This window comes from Nuphar pumila, chromosome 15 (assembly GCF_984573655.1).
Source record: "Nuphar pumila chromosome 15, dmNupPumi1.hap1.1, whole genome shotgun sequence".
NCBI classification, from domain to species: domain Eukaryota; kingdom Viridiplantae; phylum Streptophyta; class Magnoliopsida; order Nymphaeales; family Nymphaeaceae; genus Nuphar; species Nuphar pumila.
The window spans coordinates 39,018,348-39,029,663 of record NC_143263.1 but is presented as its reverse complement, the minus strand read 5'-3'; the positions used below and the strand labels follow the sequence as shown (position 1 = coordinate 39,029,663).

At 44.1% G+C, this 11,316-nt stretch overlaps 1 pseudogene; it reads left to right on the top strand.

The window, feature by feature from the left end:
- Nucleotides 1–564: 564 nt before the first annotated feature.
- LOC149815178 (cationic peroxidase 1-like) lies at nt 565–8,024 on the top strand (annotated as a pseudogene).
- The last annotated feature ends 3,292 nt before the right edge of the window (nt 8,025–11,316 follow it).

Genomic DNA, 11,316 nt, shown 5'->3' with positions numbered 1-11,316 from the left:
TCTCTCTCTCTATATATATATATATATATATATATATATATATATATATATATATATATATATATATATATATATGAGAACTGAACATATTAAGCTCCATTTTTCGTTCGGCTCCATTCTGCCCAATAATTTTGAAGTGTTTTATGATATATCTGAACCGTTAAATGTTTAGCATGCTTGATTTAGTGAGAATCGACTCTTAGATCATGTTTTTCAACAAAAACATGATTTTATGAGATGAGAAAAACTAGAACCTTCATAACTATTGATTTTGGATCACCGGAAAAACCTATATAGAGTTCAGATTCCCGTGATCCAAAAGACAGTTCCCACTAAACAAAACCTGTAGATGACATCTATGGTGTTAGATGTGAGAACACCCCCCCCCCCAAAACGATAGTTTTTGAGGAGGCAAAATAGGACAGAACAAGGTGGGCAAGAGAAGGGCATTACTCATATATATATATATAGCACATCATTTTCTATATGGTAGGTTTTCATTTTTCCCTCTGTCTCTCTTTATATATATATATACACACACATACGCGTGCGTGTGGGATATCTATGCCCACCCTAATTTGGATTTATTTATTACCATCTGAGTACAAATTTTAGTTTTGAATTGCATCAGTTTTGGCACAAGGCAAATAATAGTGTAGGGGTCGATGAAGAACCGTTCAAAGTTGATAGAAAAATTTGACCTGCCGACCATTTTGAAAACAAGCTAGCTTGCAAGCGCAACTCTTGCTGCCAACTGAAAGTAGCAATCAACAATAAATGCCCTGAGGGCTGGTTCCCAAGCAAATATTTGGCTGCAGAATCCCGAAATTCAAGTCAACAATTTGTGTCGTTATGTGAAAACAAATAGTCAACCATTGCAAGAGGATAAATATGAATTTTTTTATTCAATGCACTGAAGAAACAGCGCGGAACTACGTAGCTTTGTTTGCCTATAAATATTCATCACCTTGATCGACTATACCACCTTCGCTAGTAGAATCTCTCTCTCTCTCTCACACACACACAGGATAGTTATCATGGCCAAGTTTTCTGTGATAGCAATGTTGATGATGATAGGGTTAATGGTGCTTGCTAGTAGCGTTTTAGTCAGCAGCTCTCCCCTTTCTTTTACTTTAGAACGTGTCCGCAGGCAATCACAGTCATAAGGAACGCAGTGTTTGCTGCTGTTGCCAATGAACCACGAATGGGGGCCTCACTGCTGCGCCTTCACTTCCACGACTGCTTTGTCAATGTATTCCCATCTTCACAAACACTGCCATTTTCACATCATATATAAGATAGCTAAATTAAACCTATGGCTTTGCATTTCTTTTACTGCAGTTTATTTTTTGAATTCCTATGGGTTATTTGGATACATGGCTAAGGTATAACGATATTGGAATTGGGGTCTGTGTACAGGGTTGCGATGGTTCGGTTCTGCTGGATGACACACCAACCTTCACTGGGGAGAAGACGTCCTTGGCCAACGCCAACTCTGCCAGAGGCTTTGAGGTCATTGACAGCGTAAAGTCTGCAGTTGACAGGGCGTGTGGTGGTATTGTCGTCTCGTGTGCAGACATATTGGCTGTTGCTGCTCGTGATTCCGTGGCTGCAGTGAGTTCTTGATTAGCTCAGTTTAACGTGGTCATTTGCTTAGATCGGTCCTGTATATGGAGCACCAACCTAAAGATGCATTGCCCATGGAAGGTCCAGTGCAGAAGGATGATTGCTTTAAATAGGACCACACGTCTAGGACGTAAAAGATGAGCCCACCACGTTAAATCTTATATACATCTCTCTCTCTCTGTTGACCAAGGTCATAAACTCAACTGTTAAAAGTTAGCAGGAAGGACTAGTTTATGAACGTGGTCATAAGCAAAATGTTGGAGTTTATGATGCGTAATCAAGTTTTAGTTGATTCCAAGAAGAAAAGTAGGCTCTATTTGGAAGCTAGTAGTTGATAGGAGTTGGAGGGGATTCATGGAATCCGCAATGTCTGTCACTGTTGGAAGCTTGGATATGGCGAATCCCCAAAGATGAGATTGGATTTGCCCCCTGATTCCTCCCATATCCTAGAAGCTACAACCTCAAGGATTCTAATTTTCAACTCTTGCTTGGGTGCCCCTCCCAATTCCCTTCTCGACGCCCACTTTGCTATTTCCTGTTTGGGAGCTGAAAGTTAGCAAGGAGATGCCAACTCCCAAGGTTCCTGAATCCTGGATCTGGCAAATCCAGAATTTGGCATTTCATTTCCAAATGCCAGATCTCAAAGCAAGCAGTATTAATGGAAATGCTGCCTAACCTGCATATGGCTATTAGCGTAAACCACTTTAATTAACTTGTGATTTTTGAAATAATGTATGCAGCTAAGAGGACCATCGTGGCCTGTGCAATTAGGGAGGAGGGACTCCACAACTGCCAGCAAAGATGCTGCTGACAGCAACCTGCCCTCGCCCTTCTCAAGCCTTTTAGACTTCATAACCAATTTCCAGAACAAGGGACTAGACGCCAGAGACCTCGTTGCACACTCTGTGCTCACACCATCGGTCAATAACAGTGCAGGTTGTTGGTTAAGCTCGTGCGCAATAAAGTAGGAATCAGTTTGCTTTCATTTGAGTTTGTTTTTCCTAGTTGCACGTGTAGTGCAAAATCCTTGCAGTAGTTTTAGGAGGAGTTTGTTTAGGTTGTTCCACGTGTTGTGCATGGGAACGTTGGTTCTGTTAGTAAGTTACAGAAATTGTAGGAGTTAGTTTTGGGCACCACTCCCTTGCATGGGAACGTGGGTTGTTTTTTTTCGTGAATGTTTTTTTCCGTCTAAATAAAAGGTGATAGCATCCAAAAGATGAAAGGTAACACAGAAAAAACTGAGTGTGTTTCTTCTCTTTTACCAGTATATTTTCCTTTTCTCTAACATTTGTGGTATCAGAGCGGTTATTGTATGCCCAAGTATCCCCGATTCAACCCAATGTCCATAGTCATCGGAGGAGAAGGTTCTCGTAGCGGCAGCAGCGAGCGGGATACACTTCGGTATGTGTATCCGCAGCTCACCTTGACGAATTACACCTGCTGGAAGATCCGGGTTAAGGCAATGATGGAGGACCAGGAGGTCTGGGAGGCGATCAAGCCGGCGGCCGGGGCCACCGTTGATATCAAGAAAAACAAGAAGGCGAAGTTGCACCTTATCCAGTGCTTGCCGGAAGATCTCCTATTGCAGGTGGCAAATAAGGCCACGACAAAAGAGATTTGGGACTGCCTCGAGACGAGGTTCGTCGGCGCCGATCGCGTTAGAGATGCGCGATTACAGACGTTGAAGAGTGAATTCGACGGTATGCGCATGAAAGAGGACGAGTCCGTGGATCAGTACGCCGGAAAACTGTCAGCTATGACGGTGAAATTTAGTAGCCTGGGCGGTTCTCTGGATGATGTCGCACTTGTGAAGAAGCTCTTCGATACAGTTCCTGAGCGTTTCATTACCGTCATCGCCGGCATCGAATAATTCTACGACCTTTCCACCCTTGTATTTGAGGAGGCAGTGGGCCGACTCAAGGCGTTCGAGGAGCGAACGCGTCGCCCCACGACGGGCGCGACCGGAGATGGGCAACTTCTCTACACTCAGGCGAAGTGGGAGGCGCGCCAGAAGAAGATGGGTGCCGAGAGCCCCGGCAAGGGCAAGATACCAGAGGCAAGCTCTCGAGGAAGAGGCCGTGGCCGTGGCACAGGCCGAGGGCGCGGCGGGCGCTCTGGTGGGCGTGGGAACTCAACGGGGAAGGAAGTGACAGGTGGTGGCTCACGGGATTACAGCAATATTCAGTGTTTTAATTGCCATAATTTCGACCATTTTGCCAACCAGTGCAAGGAGCCGAGGAAGGTAGAAGAGGCACACCATGCCCGCACGGATACGATGGAGCAAGCACTTTTGCTCGCGGTGTCGGAGGAGCTGACGCCGCTCGAGCAGGTGGAAGAGAAGCAGCCGGAGACCTTGTTACTGGTGGAGGACAATGTTTTTCCCAAGTTGTACCTAACGGGAAAAGACATAATCACCGGGAGCACATGGTATCTTGACAACGAGGCTAGCAACCACATGTCCGGCGACCGAGAGAAATTCCAGGAGCTGGATGAAGCAATCACCGGTAAGGTGAGATTCGGTGACGGGTCTACTGTGCAGATTATGGGAAAGGGCTCAATTTTGTTTGAGTGTAAGAATGGAGATCAGTGGGCTCTCAAAGATGTCTACTATATTCCAAGGCTGTGTAGCAATCTCATAAGCCTTGGACAGATGACTGAGGTCGGCTACCGTGTGGTGCTGGACGGAGGCAAGCTGGAGGTGTTGGAGAAACCGACGGGGCAGTTGCTCATGAAGGTGCCTCGGTCTTCAAACAGGCTGTACCATATTGAGTTGACAAGGGCGAGTCCGGTTTGCTTGCTCACAAAGATGGAGGATCCGGCATGGCTATGGCATGGTCGTCTCGGTCATGTCAACTTCAAGGCTTTGAAATTTCTCGTTGACAAGAACATGGTGGCAGGAGTGCCACTAATCACGCATCCGAACCAATTATGCCACGGATGCTTGGTGGGAAAACAAACGCGGGGAGCATTCCCGCAAAAGACGCCGCACCGGGCAAAGGAGTGGCTGGAGCTGGTTCATGTCGACCTCTGTGGGCCAATTACTCCATCGACAAGTGGAGGTAATAAGTACTTTATGTTATTCGTTGATGATTATTCAAGATGGATGCATGTGTGTTTTTTGAAAAGTAAGGACCAAGCATGTGCGGAGTTTGTGAAGTTCAAGGCTTTAGTTGAAACATGTTGTGGACGACGTATCAAAACGTTGCGGTCTGATCGAGGCGGCGAGTTCCTAAGTAAAGCATTTGCAGAGGTGTGCGAGGAAGCGGGTATACGGCAACAACTCACAGCGCCCTACACGCCACAGCAAAACGGCGTTGTCGAGCGGAAAAACAGGACCGTGGTTGGGATGGCACGATCCATGTTGAAAAGCATGAAGGTTCCGGGCGAGCTCTGGGGAGAAGCAGTTAGGCATGCGGTTTATCTTTTGAACCGTTTGCCAACGAAGGCAATGGGGGAGAGAACTCTATTTGAAGCTTGGACGGGGAAGAAGCCTCACTTGGGACACTTGCGAGTGTTCGGCTGTTTGGCACATGCAAAGGTGGCGGCTTCACATTTGAAAAAGCTCGACGACCGGAGTCAATAGTTGGTTTATCTCGGTGTTGAGGATGGATGCAAAGCACATCGCTTGCTCGATCCTCGTCGGGGTAGAATAATTGTTAGCCGTGATGTGTTGTTTGAAGAGAACGTGAAATGGCAGTGGGATGATGGCACAAGTTTGTGGGAGTCAGTTGAGTTCCATGAAGAAAAAGGAAATGGAGCCGTGTGGAGTATCGGAGGCGAGGTAGAGGCCGCGGGGCTTGGACCGGGAACAGTTGCGAACAGTCGGGCACAGCAGCAGCAAATGTCGTCTCCAGGTTCACCCGAGCTTGGTTCGACTAAAGCCGTGAGTCCAGTTCAAAGTCCACTGATTCCGGGTTTGGTTGAGCAGGGCTTAGGGAGTGCTCCGGTGTCACATGAATCTCCAGGTTCTCAACTCGATGCCGCCATTGATCCGGCTCAACCACAGAGATATCGAAAGCTTAGTGATATCTATAATTCAACAGCGCCAATGGAACCGAAGGATCTCGAGGAGCTACTTCTCACTTCGGCAGAAGAACCATCAAGTTTCGCGGAAGCAGAGCAAGAAGAGTGGTGGCGCAAGGCGATGTTGGAGGAGATGGACTCCATCATCAAGAACAATACATGGGAGATGGTGGATCCACCGGCGGGACATCGCCCAATTGGTCTCAAGTGGGTTTTCAAGGTGAAGCGAGATGAGCAGGGTACGATTGTCAAGCACAAGGCACAGTTGGTTGCAAAAGGATATGTTAAAAAACAAGGCATTGATTTTGAAGAGGTTTTTGCGCCCGTGGCCCGTCTTGAGTCCGTACGGCTCTTGGTTGCGATGGCAGCACATGAGGGGTGGGTTTTGCATCACATGGACGTGAAGTCTACCTTCCTCAATGGCGAACTAAACGAAGAAGTCTATGTGGCGCAACCTCCCGGGTTCATTATCGTTGGACAGGAACACAAGGTACTTCGGTTACGAAAGGCGTTGTATGGGTTGCGGCAGGCTCCAAGAGCATGGAACACCAAGTTGGATGCAAGTTTGGTGTCCCTGGGTTTCGGAAGGAGTACAGTGGAATATGGCTTATATTCGCGTGGGTCCGGCGAAAGAATGTTGTTGGTGGGAGTCTATGTCGACGATCTCATTATCACGGGAGCGGACAAGGATGGGATTGAAAAGTTCAAGCTTGAGATGAAGAGTTTGTTTTGCATGAGTGATCTGGGACTTCTATCTTATTACCTCGGCATTGAGGTAGTTCAAGGTGCGGATGGCCTTGGTTTAAGGCAATCTGCTTATGCGAAAAAATTACTAGAAAAAAGTGGTATGGCAGGGTGCAATCCATGTCATGTACCCATGGAGAATCGTCTCAAGTTGTCCAAGACCAGTGCTACGCCACTCGTAGATGCCACCAAGTACCAGAGTATAGTTTGGTGCCTTCGGTACTTAACTCACACTCGCCCTGAATTGGCTTTTTCTGTCGGCTATGTGAGCCGATTCATGCAGGAACCTCACGAGGAACATTTTGTTGCGGTGAAACGAATTCTCCGTTACATCGCGGGGACGTGTTTTCTTGGATGTTTTTATGGGAGAAAGAAGGAAGAAAGCCGAGCTGTTTTAACCGGGTTTAGTGACAGTGATATGGCTGGAGATTTGGGAGACCGGAAAAGCACTACGGGGGTGTTGTTCTTCTATGGTAGTGCTCCTGTCACTTGACAAAGCCAGAAGTAGAGAGTGGTAGCTCTTTCTTCTTGTGAGGCAGAGTATATTGCAGCTACATCAGCGGCATGTCAGAGGGTGTGGTTGTCTCGTTTACTCGGCAATTTGGTCGGCAAGGAGCCCGAGGCAGTCACGCTTAAAATTGACAACAAGTCCGCGATTGCTTTGTGCAAGAACCCGGTGTTTCATGATAGAAGCAAGCATATCGAGACGAGGTATCATTTTATCCGTGAATGTATTGAGGATGGCAAGGTAGAAGTGGAGTTCGTGGCGACGGAAAAACAGCTAGCGGATATCCTGACCAAGGCTCTTGGTCGTGCCAAGTTTCTGGAGCTTCGAGATAAGATCGGTATGGTTGAGATCAAGCAAACGCACGAGCTTAGGGGGTGATTGTTGGTTAAGCTCGTGCGCAATAAAGTAGGAATCAGTTTGCTTTCATTTGAGTTTGTTTTTCCTAGTTGCACGTGTAGTGCAAAATCCTTGCAGTAGTTTTAGGAGGAGTTTGTTTAGGTTGTTCCACGTGTTGTGCATGGGAACGTTGGTTCTGTTAGTAAGTTACAGAAATTGTAGGAGTTAGTTTTGGGCACCACTCCCTTGCATGGGAACGTGGGTTGTTTTTTTTCGTGAATGTTTTTTTCCGTCTAAATAAAAGGTGATAGCATCCAAAAGATGAAAGGTAACACAGAAAAAACTGAGTGTGTTTCTTTTCTTTTACCAGTATATTTTCCTTTTCTCTAACACGTGTTCTTCAGAACACGTATCTATAATGACACCAACATAGACCCCCAGTTTGCAAGCACACTGCAAGGATCATGTCCAGCTTCTGGGTGAGACAGCAACCTCTCTCCCTTGGATAGCTTCACACCCACAAGGTTTGACAGAAGCTACTTTGTCAACTTGTTGACGAGAAGAGGGTTGCTTCATTCAGATCAGGTGCTCTTCAATAACAGAACCACAGATCAACTAGTGAGAGCCTACAGTTTCAATCCCTTCCTTTTCTATGCAGATTTTGCTCGTGCAATGGTTAAGATGGGAAATATGAGCCCTCTCACTGGAACCAATGGCCAAATTCGGCAGAATTGCAGGAAGGTGAACTAAGAGAGAAAGGATGCTAGTTATTTAATGAAAGCCCGTGTGGGGCTATATATAAATATGCAGACAGTGCCGTTTAGCTTTGCTCTCGGGAAGTCGAGTGTTAAGTCATGTTAAAAGTGTACTCTTTTGGCCCTTTTTTTAGTTTTTATAGGTTTTTGACTATAATTAAATTAAGTAAAAAGCACTCTATGATTTTGCTATTGTTCCAGCTTATTTTTGAAGTGTATATTATGTTGACCAAGATGACTGAGAAGAACACTAACCATCAGCATCCACCGAAGCGTCTTTTGGATCGTCCATGGCTGCATCCGGAAGTAGCTCTTCAATGATCCATTTTACGCCAACATTGGGTTATGAGCCCACCATGCTTTTGTTGCACACATTAAGGGTGTGGGTGTGCCGACTACCACACGATGCTAGCCAGAATTTTCGTTGGCATTATTCTATTCTCTATCATCGAACTCCCGTTCAGGTTTTGGGAAGTCGGCGGCGAGGGAAGAGGCGTCGACTGGCGACCCACCACCTGAGGAGACAACAATAGCTGTTGGTTCCCCATGGAGGCTGGCGGTGGTTGCCGCCAGCAAGCTGGCATGCCGGAACTGGATTTCAGCCATTTTTTTTGAGCCCTCTGCCACCTTACTTAGGTTGCCGCTGAGCTTGGAGGCCGCATCAGGCCCTGCTGAACGGTGGCTGGCCGCCAGAGGCCAACATCCTTGACGGTTGCTAAAGCAAGCTGCCATGACTGTGAAGGAAATATAAGGTAAAAGCAAGAAAATGGCAGCACATGAAATAGTAAATAACACAAGAAAAACTTCTAAAGTTACTATTCACAAATTTGCTTTTTCTCTACATACTAACATAAAGAAGAACACCTATTTAAAAAGGCAAAGCCTTTACATGAAAGTAGGAAACCTAAGCTAAAAGTTAGGAAAAAAACAACTCACGTACACCACTTTTGGAGCCTCTACCAACAAAAAACAAATTCCTATAAAACTAGAACACTACAATACAATACGTGGGCTTTGAGTGCTCTTCAAGTTACAAACGTGAGCATTGGATGCTCTACCCACTTTCTTCTACCTTGAGCACCAAGTCAAACATGGGCATTGGATGCTCTTGCCCACAACCTTGAACATTAACCAACGTTTTCTCCCCCTTAATGTGAAAGTCCTTGCACACCTATGGATTCTCTAAACATCAAAATTTTTTGAGATGACAAAGCTTTTGTGAAATCATCAGCAACTTGTTCATTTGTAGAGCAATGCTTCAGCATTACTTCACCTTTTTCCACTCCATCTCTTATAAAATGATATTTAAGCTTGATGTGCTTTGTTCTACCATGAAAAGTAGGTTTTTAGCAATAGAAATTATAGACTGATTATCACAATAGAGCTTAGTTGGGAGTTTTTGTTCTACATGCAGGTCCTTCATAACACGCCTCATCCAGATTGCTTGACAGGTAGCAGATATAGCTGCAATATATTCTGCTTCTGAAGATGATAGCGCTATTGAATTTTGTTTCTTTGAACACCACGACACAATGCCTGAACCAAAACCGAACGCAAAACCGCTTGTGCTTTTTCGATCGTCCATTGAGCCTGCCCAATCACAATTAGTAAATCCAATCAAATTAAAGTCAGTAACATGATTATAAAAAATTCCATAATTGATTGTTGCCCGTGTATAGCGGAGAATTCTTTTTGCTGCGCCTAGATGTTGCACAGTTGGATTGTGCATAAACTTTGAAATCATACGGACTGAGAATACGATGTCTGGCCGAGTGTAAGTTAAATACATTAATCTGCCGACCAAGCTTCTAAAATATCTTTCATTTTCTCTTGCCATTCCATCTTCCAAACTCATTTTCTCATTCGCATTCATCGGAGTTTCACAAACTTTGCAATTCAACAATTTTTATTTTTTAAGCAGTTCCAAAGCATACTTTTCTTGAGACACGAAAATCTCTTCTTCAGATTGCACGATGTGAAGACCAAGAAAAAAACATAGCAACCCCAAATATGACATTTCAAATTCCTTCATCATACTATGTTTAAATTCTGCGATAAGCTTAGATGAAGAACCAGTGTAGATAATATCATCTACATGGACACTTACAATGAGCAATTCATTCTCATTTACTTTGACATAGAGTGTAGGTTCACTATTACTTCTTTGAAAACCATTTTGGTGGAATAACTTATCAAGGCAACTATACCATGCACGCAAAGCTTGTTTTAGCCTGTATAAAGCCTTTTTTAATTTATAAAATTTTTCTTTCTTTTCTTTAACAACAAACCCAGGTGGTTGGTCAACATACATGACTTCATTTAGAAAACCATTTAAAAATGCAGCCTTAACGTCAAATTGATAAACTTTCCATTTAAATTGAGCTGCAATCGCAAGGATCATTCCCACTGTTTCAAATCTTGCAACAGGTGAAAATGTTTTAGTAAAATCAATTCCATATTTTTGCACGAACCCTTTAGCAACTAACCTTGCCTTATATTTTTTTACATTTCCACCAGCATCATACTTGACCTTATAAACCCACTTTACTCCAAATGATTTTTTTTCAGGTGACAAGTTGGAAAGCTCCCATGTGTCATTCCTCTTAATGACATCTATCCATTTCTTATCTGCGCATGCTTTATCATATGATGATGGTTCTACTACAACAAAAGCAAAAGCACATTTATAAATATCTTCCAGAGACCGTACCTTTTTCGGAGGAGTGTCCTCATTAGTGTAGACTCAATATTTCTTATGAATTCATCTCCCATACTTGACGTTTCTAGAGATAATGCTTCATTAGTATGATTTGATTGCGGTGCAACTTCAACAATTTGCAACTTCATGCTTTCATTGTTGGTCAATTTCCAACAAGCATTTTCATAAAAAATAACATCCCTTCTTATAATCATTTTTTTAGAAGAAGGATTATAGAGACGATATCCCTTAGCTTCATTATTATAACCAACAAAGCTACACTTTTCACTTTTCTTATCTAACTTGGTTCTTTCTGAAGAATCAATCAAAGCATATGCTATACTGCCAAATACTTTCAACATACTTACATTTGGTTTTCGATTCCACCAAGCCTCATAAGGTGTTTTGTTTCGAATTGCCTTTGTTGGAGAAATGTTTACTATATATACTGCAGTGTTGACGGCTTCTGCCCAAAACTCGTTAGGCACCTGCTTTTCACTTAGCATGTTGCATGCCATTTCTACCAGTGTACGATTTTTCCTTTCTGCCACTCCGTTCTGTTGTGGTGTCTTTCTTATTGTCAGTTGCCTGCGAATACCATGATCTTTGCAAAACAAACCAAACTC